Raw genomic sequence first — 14909 nt, 5'->3', positions numbered from 1 at the left:
ACACCTGCGACTGGCTGTAGATGGTTCTGAGAGCTTGAATAATCGCTAATACGTATATCTCAAAATAAAATAGCAATATTTCAATAGTTTGGTGCAATTTTAAACAAATCTTATGTTATAGCGCAAATATGTACCATGCGGTATGTGCACTGCGCTCACCGTGAGTGTCAAAATCCATTGTTTAGTGCTTTTAATTCCCAAACTTATCGTTCAACAGCCAGTATTATAGTCAAGAACTATAATTTATAAAAATATACATATATAATTAGTATAAATTAAACATAGTTGGCATTTTCGAAAGAGCAGTCGAAGAAAAATGTTCTTGTCATCAGAGGAACATATTATATATACACCATGTTAACTAGATATTGTTAACTGCTAGATTATAAAACTTATTAAAATAGTGTATGATAAGAAATAGTCGAGGTTTATTTTTAAGGTACATAGACAATTTCTTTATATTATTGCTCTGTTTATCATCATAGAAAGGTACTTTTTTTGTTTTCTGATGTTATCTCAAAATTACAGGAAGGCTATCTGATCTCTACGTCCCTTTATTGAACTAACAGACAAGTAGGAATAAAGCTAGTCAACATTACCCTTTGCCAAATCTTGGGTTACACCTATAGAATAACAGAATTTAACAATCAATCTGATAACGCACACACACATCTCTCTCTCTCTTTTACAGGCAACAGGACATAAACTATTCACCCTGAGATCAGATTCCAGCAAGGCAACGTTTTGGCCACAGTTGTTTCTCATTGAAGACAAAAGTACAATATCGAACGTATTACTATACAATCGCCTTCCACTAGTACAGCGGTATGTCTTCGGATTTACAACGCAAAATCAGCGGTTCGATTCCTCTCGGTGGGCTCAGCAGATAGCCCGACGTGGCTTTGCTATAAGAAAACACATACTATACAATAAAATTTATAATTGCTTAAAACATAATGTTTATGAAAATTTGGATGATTTTAATTTACCTTATTTGTACAAAATCTAAACTTAATTAAATTCATTTGCACATTTAATATCACATATAAAAACATGAATTCACGTTTGAATTCAACACAGAATACATAATCTTTTCAGTTATGCTGTTTTCTTTCATTGAATAATATAGAAATATATAGAAGTTTTCAAATAATTTTGTTTGTTTGTAATTAGAAATAAACGTATTTGATTTACACGATAAAAATAATTTTATTTGATTCTGACGTAAATTCTCAAATACACACTTGAACACATTATCTTCAGGAGATCGTTGTAAAATAAAATTATTTTTATTGGTTAAGCCAATAAAAAGGTCCTTTTTTAATTGTATTTATTTACGATTTTTACAAGCGTCAAAGAAGAAATACATTTTTATTGTTATTTATTATTTGATTAGTGTGTTGGAATAAAAGAGTTTGATTGTAAACTGCGATACATCGAGACTTCTAACAATGAAGAATCAACACGCAACGAACTGTAGGTAAATAAGTGGTAACCTACAACAGTTGTACATTTACTATCCAAGATAATTAAGGATGACGTTTGTTCAATCTCCGACTATCTTCGGAGATACTCCCCTGCGTTTACCCATTACAGATTTCTGTTTGTTTGCTGTCTTTTTCGGATAAAGCTAAACCCAAGATTTCCCTGGACATTAGTTGTAGTGAGTGTGACTACATGTGCTAGATAATGGAATACATTGAAAACCTGGAATTATTTCTTCAGTAACAATTTTATACAGTCACAGAAATCCAGCGGGATGTATATACCAATGCCTCAGTTTTAAATAAGCTGAAACTGTCCAAACTTGTTTATACGGATTCCATAAATTAGATTTGTCTTATGAATTCCCACTGCTTTACTGGGGATTTATCTATGAGTAAAAATATTTATTACTAAAATATTAATTTGCTTCCCTAAAAAAATCCAGAGATGTTTTGTAAAAAAAATAAAATGTTATTACTAGTACTAATAAAATTTATTATTAAGACAAAATTATGTTGACCCTGATAACATAGAAAGATTAAAATATAGAATTCCAACAGTAATAAAAGAGATTACACAAACATATTTGATATTACAATATAAAAGTTCTACAGGGATAAATGAAATTACATAAACATTTTTTACACTTTGTATTAAGAAAATTTGGTGACTTACCTTTAATAATAAAACATTGAAATAACAAGATTTATGGTACATTTAAGAATATTCTTTGTTAACCATAAACATTTAAAATATTCTTCGAGCTAATGAAATGAATAATTTTAATTTAAAATTAAACATGATTCAATATGATATTATATATTAATTATAAGAACCAGGAAGAGGTATAAGGCCTTTGTATTGTATTATCACTTATTTTGGAATGAATTTATATTTTTAACATGGCTAATTTTAAATGCACATGAATATAGTAAGAAGGATTATGTTTTATTTTTTAAATAACGAAAAAATACATTTAGTAATATTATAAAACATTTAATAACCAGAAGTTTCTAACTGATAAATATTACGTGTCTTGCTTTCACTTTTGCTTCCTCTTTCGTGGTTGAGCCTGGCATGGCCAAGCGCGTTAAGGCGTGCGACTCGTAATCTCAGGGTCGCGGGTTCGCATTCCAGTCGCGCCAAACATGCTCGCCCTTTCAGCCGTGGGGGGGTTATAATGTGACAGTCAATCCCACTATTCGTTGGTAAAAAGGGTAGCCCAAGAGTTGGCGGTGGGTAATGATGACTAGCCGCCTTCCCTCTAGTTTTGCACTGCTGAATTAGGGACGGCTAGCACAGATAGCCCTCGAGTAGCTTTGTGCAAAAATTCAAAACAAACAATGATAATCAAATTACGTATTCTTTGTCACAAATATTTAAGCCAACCGAAACTGAAAAAAAAATTAAAATAAAGTTGGTGGCTTTAAAAGCTATGCAACAAATAACGTAACAACCTTGAACTTTCAGTCATTCTTCGTACCAAGAGTTCAAAATTAATGTTGAGGAGCTCTGATCTAGTAGTTTAGCCACTATGTGAGATAACTCAGGTTAAAAAATTCCAACCCTATTGTTCTGAAAGGTTTCTTTTACGAGTAGTTTAAGTGCTTTCTATTGAGCAACTGTGAAAATAGAAATTCCTCTTGTCAACATCCTGGACTACATCAGCATTACAAAACAGATAACTAGCTTTCGTCTCTTGTGTTAATAAATGTAATGGCTGAGCTGCTCCCTTTCAATTAGTGTGTCGATTAGCTCATTTTGGCCTGGCATAGCCTGGTGATTAGGGTAACCTGCAGATCGCCAGTCCGCATTCAGTCAACGAACACGCTCCCCTTTCAATCATTGGGACGGTATAATGTCACAGTCAATCCCGCTTTGGGTTGATAAAAAAGTAGTTCAAGAGTTGGCGAGGTGTAAGATCTAGCTAACTTCCTTTTAACTTATCACTTTTAAATTATGAACAGCTAGCACTTATATCTCTCTCTTGTAAGGAATTCGAAAAACAAACAAAACAATCATATCCTTATAATGTTTAAGAATGTTTTTTAATTGTAAAAATTTTCCGAGGAAGTCATTGAAGTTAAGGTAGATTATATATAATCCTCCAATGACTGTTGGATAAGTTTCACACGTTTAAAGTGTATATTTTATGGCATTCAACAGAATAAAAGGTAAAAACATTTTAATGATGATGAATTACCATTTCCTTATGAAATATAATAAAACTTCAAACAAAAATAAACATTCCAAATACACCTTTTCCAATAATTTATCAACCTCAAATTTAATCCCATGCTCAAAAACCCAAACCTACATACAAAGAAATGATAGTATTAGAGCAAGGATTCCGATTCGTCAATTCTTGAAAACATTTTCATAACACAAATTAAATTCGAAGCAATAAATTCAGGTTTACATTAACCGCTATACTATTACAGGTGTATGAACGACATATTAGTATGGATTACCTCTATAGTCCACACAATGGAATTTTTCAACCACATTAATTCCATACACTCCTCTATCATGTTCGTCACCGAGTAAGAAAGAGATAAGCTGTTTCTATTCCTCAACATCAATAACATTCAAAGAATAAATTCACTAAATTCACTCACACAGGCCTCTACATATGTTGTAACTCAACAACTACAAAACATAACTTAAATACTCAACAACTAATTAGCACAAATGCTAAATGTTGCTCACGCAACAGTCTTTGTACTGAAGTTAACCGAATAAACTTGGTGTAATACATTCCCCACAGAATTTAGTAAAATTACATAAAATGTAACAAATAAACCAAAATTCTAATGAAATAAAAAAGAACCATCAAAAGCAACATTGTAATAACCAAGAAACTCATAAAAAACAACAGGAAAACAAACAGAAAATAAAAAAACACATGTAATATAAAAGCCACATAGACAAATACAATAATTGTGTCATCTATAAAATACATTGTGGAAACAGTAATGAAAATGTACGTCGGAGAAACATGCTACGTTCAATGAATCCCCTCAAAATATACTCTCACGTTGTTTTACACCGCAACTCAGATAGAAAATGATTAAAGCATTAAACATGAAATTAAATCAACTCAGTTTTTATTTAAAACCTAAATATAAATACTAGTGAAATTACTGTAATGGTGAGTTTTACTTGGTACCCTGGTGACAACATAAAAAGATCAAAATGCCCTGCAGATTGTACTAAAAAGTTATATACTACTCAAAGGTATAAGATATTTCATGAATATTGTGTAATATCACAAGTTTGTTCTTCTGTAACTTCGGGTCTCCTGAAAAACCTCGGGTTTAGATACACATTACACTTTCATACGAGATTTATAGTATACTAAGCAGAAAGTGTCAAATCATAGGTCTTCATTTGTTAATGTATCCAGGGTACGTTGCTCTCGAGCTTAAATATTGACAACAGGTTCTGTTCAGGGTTTCGTTGATTTCCTGAAACCCACATTCCTGCGATTAGTTATTTTGTATGCTTTATTTTATTTTTCAAAATACTGACATGGATATTAACATCACACTCTATTTATCCATGGATATTAACATCACACTCTATTTACCCATGGATATTAACATCACACTCTATTTACCCATGGATATTAACATCACACTCTATTTACCAACATCAAGATTCAAGGAACCGTGATTCTTTCTGGTTTTATTTTCAAATAGCACGTTCTATATATGTTTTCCCTCCAAATCAGTTTTTAGAATACAAGAAAAAATTCTTTACGGCCATTTAACTACAATCAAGATGCACGCTTGTATTAATATAAAAAAGATCACTAATTAAATGTAATTTATAAGCCTGAAAGTGTTTTAATGATAACAGAAATACAACAGCAGTCAACCATACAAAGTTATAGCAATACCAAAAAGCATTGGGTAGAAAGTGATGGTCTACAAACTTTGATTACAATTTTTTCAAAGATTTATAAATTGCTGTATATAAAATAAGTTTACCGTTTCATACTATGAAATATTTTTAAACTTAAAGCCATCAAATAATTTACTTCAATAGACGCCTTCGCAAGTCCTTTTCGTTACCTTCTTGTATGTAGCTATTTCCTTTACTACGCGCTTGTTCTATCTAAACAGGAAGATTTCGTGACACGTGTCTTACAAATCCAATAGTTTTCTTTATGTACAATGACGAATAAACAAGTTCTTATCATCTCATAACTCACCCATGACCTCTGTTGCATGCAGCTTTGCACGAATATTTCTGGAGTTTGTTTTTTAGCTTCAAGGTTAAGAAATGATGAAACTTACTGAGTGGCGATACATTAAGTCAGGTATTCCAAGTGTTCTGTCTTCAAGGAGGGCTACAGAAGATAGAAAAGTAAGCAACAAAATGCATCAATTATTGTCAGAGCAATGAAAAACTTCCGATATGAAACAACTCTGTCTATGAAGACCTTCTCAGGAGACGTCTCTACGAAGTGATAAACAGAGCTTCGAGCACGTACAAAACAGATGTAAACGACATCAAGATTAATGGTACGACTTTCTTTTTTTGCTCCAGATGTCAAATCGTTGAATAATCATTCAAGCAGCGGAAAAGTTTATCTTTGCAAAATGAATTTAGTTTCAAATCTTCCAGGGGGCAAAGAAACTTAATTCTTAAAGTTAATAACCCATGTGTGCCCCCAGAGAAGAGAGTTAAAATAGAGAAGAGTTAAAGTACGAGGATTTTTCAGATTGTCAAGTTGTTCCTGATAGTTTAACAGAAGAAAAACTATGTTATATCATCAGAACTATCAGACTATAGCTTCAGACATCTAAAAGCGCCAGTTACATTTTTCAATGAATTCTTATTACATTTCATTCGTTTAAGTACGGCAAGCAGTTCCGGTCAAATTACATGTGTGCATATACACACCTTTGTGACATTTTGTAAATATAGTCAGGAAAAGTTAAAATGCTTAGCTGCGAAATTACCAATTTAACATTTATAAAAAAAAAGTCAAAGTAATCACGTGTCACAATGAGTTTTAACTAGACTTCACATTAATATGACCGTTATGTTCCTCCTAACTATAGTTTAGATTATTAAAAACAATTATTCGTACAATTAGTTAAATCTTTATTGTACATTACATCAGTTACACCATAGCTAAGACATTCATACATTTCCAGAATTACTTAATTATCTGTTTAAAAGCACAGAAAAAATAACTGATAGGTATATTGACGAATATACCGTTTGTTATAAAGATATCAAATAAACTATCAGTTCATAAAATAATTAATAAACAAGGTAAAATAATATTGACTGATGAACTGTTTCTCTGTTTTAAGGAATAGCCACAACAGACTATCTGGGGTGTTCAGCACAAGTAACTGAGCTCCAAATTTTATTATGAGTCCTCAGACTTACGGCTGTCACATCGGGTCTTGATAAACCGTTGCTTCTTTATGCATATAAATCATGATAATATAAATACATACAAGAAAGGTTATCATAAAACTAATAAACTCAGTATGTCTGCGAACTTACAACGCTAGAAACATAATTTCGATCCCCGTTGTAGAAGGAACATAGATAGCCCTAAGTGTTGCCTTGCGCTTAACTACACACAATGAATAAACTCTAATAGTTTAAAAATAATATTATCCGGTTTCTCAGAATAAATATAACATTCTCGTACAAATAGCTTTTAAGAATTAATGCGTAAATATTTGGAAAAATTAGCACTACATAAAATTTCAATTTACGCAGCGTATATAAATAAAACCAAGAACTCTCTTATGCAATTTTATCCTAAGAAATGTCCATTCATAACGGAAAATATCTGTGGTTATAACACCCGAAAACACTGAGGATGTTTTTTCTATAAGACATGATTTAAACCAAATGCCAAACTACGTAACCTTTATGAAAGATTAGTAGTTAAGTACATTGAAGAAAAAGGCTGTTGTTAAAATAACCTTATTGTAAAAATACCAGTCTAAAGATTTACATTTCGAACTACAATCACTTAAAGAGTGAGGTTGATAGTCCCACAAATGTGATATTTCGGGTAGTTTTTCTCCATGACATTCAGACACAATCAGAAATCAGTATTGGAGCTTCCTTTCAGGTCCGCGCCGTTATATTGAAGCGTGTGTGTTCTTCTTATAGCAAAACCATATCAGACTATCTGCTGAGCCCACCGAGGAGAATCGAACCCCTGTTTTACCGTTGTAAATCCGTAGGCTTACTACTGTACTAGCGGTGGACCAGAGTGAAGTACTAAAACGTATGTTATAAAGATCTCTTAATGTGTTACAAGCTGATATCTTCACGAGTCACGCCAAACAGAAATTAATGTGTATTTTTCTATGTTTTCTAAATTTAATTTATGTTTCATCACAGTTTATTGTTTGTATAGTGAGAACTTAGGGTTTTAAGTGCTGTGATATAAATGGTGAGTGACAGTGGGATCTGGGAAGTTGTAGGTTCTAACACCCATGTCCTAATCCCTTATTAAATATGCAACTTGGTTTTCCCACGGAATACCCTAACCCTTTTAGGCGCTATGGCAAAGGATAATTTCCTTTTAAAACGATAATATTTATATAAAAATATACATAGTACAATTTTACATTTTTTTGTGAAGGTTTTATGACGTAACTTTTATATTTTTACACAATTATCTCTTCAAGGCTGTATTGCCTTTGATGTAATACAGATAATTTTGAAATATATATAATATCAGTCACAACACCGAAATCTATATATCAACGAAAAATAATGTTAGGTTATTCGAAAAATAATGGCGGATTTTAGATTCTAGCTTTAATAAAAAATTCGAAAGCAACTTCATTAATCAGAATAGGAATCTAGTGAATCTACACACTTTTGTCAACTGGAAACAGGATTATTTATACCATGACAGTAAAACTCTGAAGTCCTAGAACTAAAAAAATATTTAAAGCCATTCTTTGATGGTGCTCTGCTATTGAATCTTTTGTCCTGTATAAAGTTGTTAAGTGCTTGAAGAAGTCTGAGTAGTAAGGAGGATGAGGCAGTGTTTCGTATCCCAATTTGTTGAGCTTCTGGAGCGTCATTTGAGCAACAAAGAAAGATTGGTACTCTTCGATTGACTGGTGCTGGTATTTTTCACACAACTTTCTATACATTTTACCAATTCTTGACAGTAAACCTCCACAGTAATATTCTGACCCTGACTGAGCAAGCTATAATGAATAATATCGACCGAAGAGCACCGTACAGTGACCGTAACTGTAGTCTTCTATTGGTGCAATTTTGACTATCGGAAGTGATTTAGCGCCTCGTCACGGTCAAGGAATAGATAATTTCTATTGCACAAAATCAACATAGAGCACGGATCAAAACGGCAATTTTTCTGATTTTCACATCCAATATCCAATTATTTTGCCGTTTCTCAAACAGTTTGACGCAGGTTTCTTTCTATTAATGCTCTCAGTTGGTCTTTTCAACAGCAGGACTTCCTCTGCCCTCCTTATCTTCAAGACTCACATCTACATTACGAAACTTTTGGAACCAACGCTGTACTGTTCGTTAGGTGGTAGTTCCCTCGCCCCATGCTTGGTTGATATTGGGAGCTGTTTGTGATGTATTTTGACCAAGTTTGAATTTATGGAGAAAAAATGATGCGCAACTTTTTTTCATCATTAATTGTAATGGTTTGAAATATTAAAAATAAAGTTTTAGAAAAGAATAAATCGTAATGAATAGAAAAAGTTTTAGTTTTTCAATGGTATATATGAAGTCGTCAAAAAGACAGGTTTCTTATCCCTATAAATGACTTAAAATTTTGATATAAGAATACGCCATTAATTTTCGAACAACCTAATACAATCTGATATTTTATAAATTACAGTTAAATTCAATTATATTAAGAAGTATATTCGGTCAATAATTGGCTTTCGACTGAATGAACTTTATGTGTTTAATTGTAATTAATAAATAATGTTTAATTAATTCTCTTAAACCACGGAAGTCGTACTAATATTAGTAATAACATTGGGAAAGTAAATGTTTTAGTCTTTTTTTTTTATCCAAACTTGTATTTACACATATCTTTAGCTTATTTTTTACAAGCGATCTTTACACATGTATTTAGTTTGCCATACTGATGTTTATATTTCTTTTCAGTTTTCCACATATTTAGTTTGCCACAACTAGTGTTTACTCGATTTTGTTTACCATAAGTGATTTTACACGTATATTTAGAACTCTAAATGAGTCAAGTACCTTTCGGTTACAATTCTTTGTAATTTTTTCTCAAATTATTTTGAGAAACTTAATAGTACCAATAAAATAAATAAGCTGACAAGTAAATGAGTAACAAACCAACGTGACAACAATAGTGGCAGAATTGAAATTCTTTGATCAAAGTGGCGAGACTCCCATGTTAAAAAATATGAATGTCTAGCCTTCTAAAGAAAGTAGAACTCTCTGGTTAATGTGGTTGGTTTCTGTAGTAACCAAGTAAGGTACTTAGCCTTCAAATATAAATTCAACAATAGTGACCGAGGTTGTAGTAACCATGACTACAATATTATTTGTAAATCAAGCTGTTAATATCTGTAAGTGTTGTGAAAATATTATTGGAGCCCCTGTGGTAAAATACATCTTTCGAATGACATCGAACCGTGGAGTCGAAAGTAGTACAAAATCTAAGACGACCAATCACACTGAAAATATATTCGTTGTTCTGAAAGTACAGAACCTTTATTAAGAGGTCAGTTTAGAAGATGAGTTGTTCTGTGATAAATAAAAGTTGCTTTAGCCTAGAACGGTAAATCTGAAATGTGGGTTATTTTGTGGAAAATGAACGTTTTCTACAGTAAACCTTCAGTTTGGGCATTGTGATAAATAGTCAACTCGAGGTCTGCATAACGAGTTAGTTAACAGGTGATGGACTACAGAAAACGTCCAGAGTTTTTAACGATGCCATAAAGATTAAATTTCTTGTTTATAAACTGGTTTTAATAACCTTAAACCATAACAATAATGAAATGTTATGGAATTCAGTGTCAGTTATGTCTAGAATTAATATAAATTATAAAGTAAAATAATTCTTCCAAATCTCTTGTTCCAGCAATGAGTTGTCAGGCGTGATTTTTAAAGATAAAATATTTAACTTAATTATAATTAGTAACGAGACGAAATCTGTTCCGTGTTCAATGATAAACAGATCAATGTCGCTTTAACACAAAATATACCTTCTCAATCCTAGCTTCCGCTACATTAACCGAATCAGGTGCGGTTAAAGAATATCATCTATCACAAAGACCGTCCATGCAGAAATTCAGATGTAAGTCTTTAGCTCTACGTTTTTTCGTCTTTCACAAACTAGTACGCATTAATCATTTCCAACTGATTAAACCATAGATGTTTCTTTTGTTCGTTACGAACTTTCTCCTTGCTGTAAACATTTAGTTGTTGACAAACGATAATTTATTAAGTAGTTAGGTGTAATAAATGGGATAAGTGTAAATCTGCTCCTCAACTGTAATACAGGAAGTCGTGTTACATCTAAAATTCTTAATAAATTATCATAATTTCTGCAGCGTCTATGAATATACGTAGAGGAATTTAAGATAAAATCTAGTATGCAGCCAAAACGTACAAGATACGTACCTTAATATACTGATACTTAAGCGAAAAAAATAATTAATTTTTCTTATATTGGTAAATTTGTATTCAAATGCTTAAACTCTTGGCTTAAGGAAAGCTAAAAAATATTTTTTGTTCGTTGTTGCTGTTTCTTGTTTTTTAGAGGGGTATTTTCAATCTTAACGTCACATTACGAGAGACAAGTGTAAAAGTAAGTAATCCCTAAAGTTCATGGACACTCTTCATAAAGTTAAAACTGATCAAAGTGGACAATACGTGATTAGATTTAAACTGTTAACCATGTAGTGATAATGTTTGTTACAGTTATAACACCTTCCCCAACAGCTCAAAGTATAGAACTTTCAGCAACATACTGTCATTCAAAACTTGAAGTCGCTGATCCACAAGCTAGTTCACTAACAACTTGGCCTCATTAAAACGACTAAGCGTTGTTCGTTTGTTATGAAGCGCAAAGTTACAAACTGAACTACCTGCACTGCGTCCACAACGGAGGATCGAAACTCGGTTGTAAGCGTTATAAGCTCTTAAACTCATCCATAAAGGCAACACCGCCATAAATCGTTTTATAATATTCGAATATGCATTATTAATGACATTTATTATTAATTATTTGCAAAAAAACGAAAATATCTTAATTTCAATTTTTTCGTGAAGCTTTTATACATTTTCCTGACATAATTGTACCTCCCTTCTCAATATTTTTCGCTCTGATATTTTCACCGTTATATACATATGGAACGTTTCAAGGTAATAAAATCACATCTCAGCTGTTGTCACGGAAAACTGTTTATATAGAAAACTAGAAAACAATATTAATATTAGACATTCTTTTATTTGAAGATTATTTAACATAAGGGTTATATGATAACCGTACAGCAGTCTTCTGGTGAGATGATATTTTACCAACTCACGATAAACAGTCCTACAGGGTATATAAAGAATAATATAATTGTTTATGTTATTTTCAACATCTTTCACTTTTTTAGATAATTTTCTTGCTCCATTACTGTTTTGGGAACAAATGTTCACATATTATTTCATCACTCATAACAACTGTAATTGTAATTCAAAATCGTATAGCGTTTAATTATTGATTGTAATGGGATGTTGCAGTATAATTTATTTGAGGTTTAGCATAAAACTAGAAAATGGACTTGCTGTTTTTATCGTCCTCAGGTATCGAAAACTGATTTTTTAAGTGTTACAATCCCTTAAACTTACCATTGATCTAAATGATATAAAAACAACTAATTTTACTTTTCCACAGTTGTAGCTTCCTGAACACTTCAGATTGTTTTATCAAGTATCTAAATTACTTTGTTTTCTAATTATTTCAAGACAAAGTAATATTGCATTCTAAATGGCGAAAGAAGACTAGAATCTCCACCCGACTTCAGCGTCTCTGCAGTTCAAAACGTTGTGTACATTCACACTAACTATTCGATTCCGCTCAGTTCCTTGTACTAACATTTCCTTTTACTAGAACACTGTCACCATCAGATAAAACATTAAACGTAGCAACTCACAGATCTGAAGCTGTCATTTACCACTTACGTCTAAATGAAATTTTGAAGTAAAACCAACAATATCAGTATTTCATGTTTCAGTAAATGATTTTGATAACCACAAAAATTGTAATTATGCTGAACACGATGCTGGATTAAAAGTGTAACAGTGGAACGATTCTTGTTACAGCGTTTCTTGTCAGAATTCTTGTTAGGCCCTTAGAAACTTGTTTGCATCGTGAATGTATATGCATAATGTGCGGTTACTTCATTAAAGTAAACATTATGTAACTTATGTTTTGTAACACAACAAAAAAGGGAAAGTACAATATTAAACATAGTACTATATCATTCTTCATAAAGGAAAAGTATGTAAAATGAAGCACATGCAAATGACTCATCATTTGGAAAGCAAACACTTTTTCAATTATTTTTATAAATACAGTATAACTAAACTCGATGAAAATAGCATTATTTGCGTTGGAACATACGTCTGATGCTGGAACACTACCACACAAGTTAAACACAACATAAATACATTAGCTTTTGCTTAATCATTTTGCTAAATTTTGTGCGATCTCCAATTAAATAACAAAAATATTATTTCACAGTGCAGCAAGACATTTAGGTAAATACAATTTTGTATTGAAAACTGTAAGCTGTTTGTATTATAAGAAAATATTTTAAACGGAAATTTTTGTAGTGCTACAACAATCGTGTTACAGGGTCCACCGTTTATGATATCATTAAAAACACAATGTATGTGATAATCAGTGATGTCGAGAAACCTACTTGTTGAGAAATATATATGCAAAAACGGCTCGTTTGGGTTGAGAAAATATTTTACAAAAAGATTAAGATAAACAAATCCAGCATTTAAAAAAATACAATAACGTAATTGTTCTAATGAAATGTATGTATCACAATGAGATGAATATATATAATTTACTAGTAATAACATCTATAGAGTGATGCTAGTTGTGAACTATGATGTCGCTAATTAAAGTTCTCAAAGTTCTTAAACCTCTTACTTTAATCACTTTTATACGTTGTTGAGAACACACAACACTGAGCGAAGCAACGATTTATTTAGAAAATGAAAAACGAATATCCACAAATTATGAATACACATCTCTTCCCTCGTAAATCCATTGCTGTTGTAAAAAAAATCATAGTTTAAGTGATTTAATAGCTGGAACTTCAAAACGTTTTGCTTTTAAAGGTATACCTAAAGTTTTCTGTTTGTTTATTGTAAAGTACAATTATTACAATAATGCACTATTTGTGCTATTCCAACCGTGAGTATAGAAACTGAAAATTTAGCATTATAAGCCCCAAGGCTTATGGGTGATCCATGGGTTAATTTGTTGCTTTCTTTACTAAAATCATTGAAGTTTGTGATCAGTGATAACAGCATATTTTGTTTTATCTCTTCGGATATAATTTATGCGTAAAAAATATAAACCACGTCTTTGGTATATACATATTATTTGAATAATTATTCCAATTTTTACAATATCAGTGAACTTTGTTTTAATCTCTTTTCTGATCTTAACTAACTATTTTTACCTCCAATAAGAATACTTACTCTGAAAAGAAAGAAACATCAATAGAGATAAAAATACAGCATAATCAGATTTACTGAAACTAGACATCCATGCTTTGGCTACTGAAAGATTAGATGAAAAATTAGAAATTTTATAATTTCACACTGGGTTAGTTTTCAAATTATTGTTTTTTGACCGAGAGATCTAGATTTGTTAATTAAAAAAAAAACTGAGCTGTTTACACGCTAACATAAACTTTACTTGCCAGGAATAAATTAGAAACATACATTTTTAGATATTTTGGTAATTAAACATGAAGAGGGAACTACAGAAACGTATTTGAGATAAAAATAGAAATTTTTATGTATGTTTAAATTTTTACAGTGAATTCCCCTGACATATAAAACGAAACATTCCCTACAATCTAGCCCTAAAAATTAGTTTGTGATACTGAGAAAAAAGGAATTTAAACATGTCACTGTCATAAATAAATTATCTAAGTATTCAATTCCACAAACTTATTCAAAATGTAACGGAAAGGCGAACTTTCAAAACAGGCAGAAGTTATTAGCGCTTTCCCCTGTGTTCTATTCGTGTCAATATTTAAGTCAAATAAAAACAATAGTAGAGTTTTGTAAGTTTAGTATCATTCTTAAAAATTTTAATAAAAAATATATAAGTGCTTATTGTCAATGTAAAAATTCAAATGAGATTGTTTTAAAAATAGTCC

Source organism: Tachypleus tridentatus, chromosome 7, assembly GCF_004210375.1.
Source record: "Tachypleus tridentatus isolate NWPU-2018 chromosome 7, ASM421037v1, whole genome shotgun sequence".
Lineage (NCBI taxonomy): Eukaryota > Metazoa > Arthropoda > Merostomata > Xiphosura > Limulidae > Tachypleus > Tachypleus tridentatus.
Note: the sequence above shows the minus strand (reverse complement) of the source record.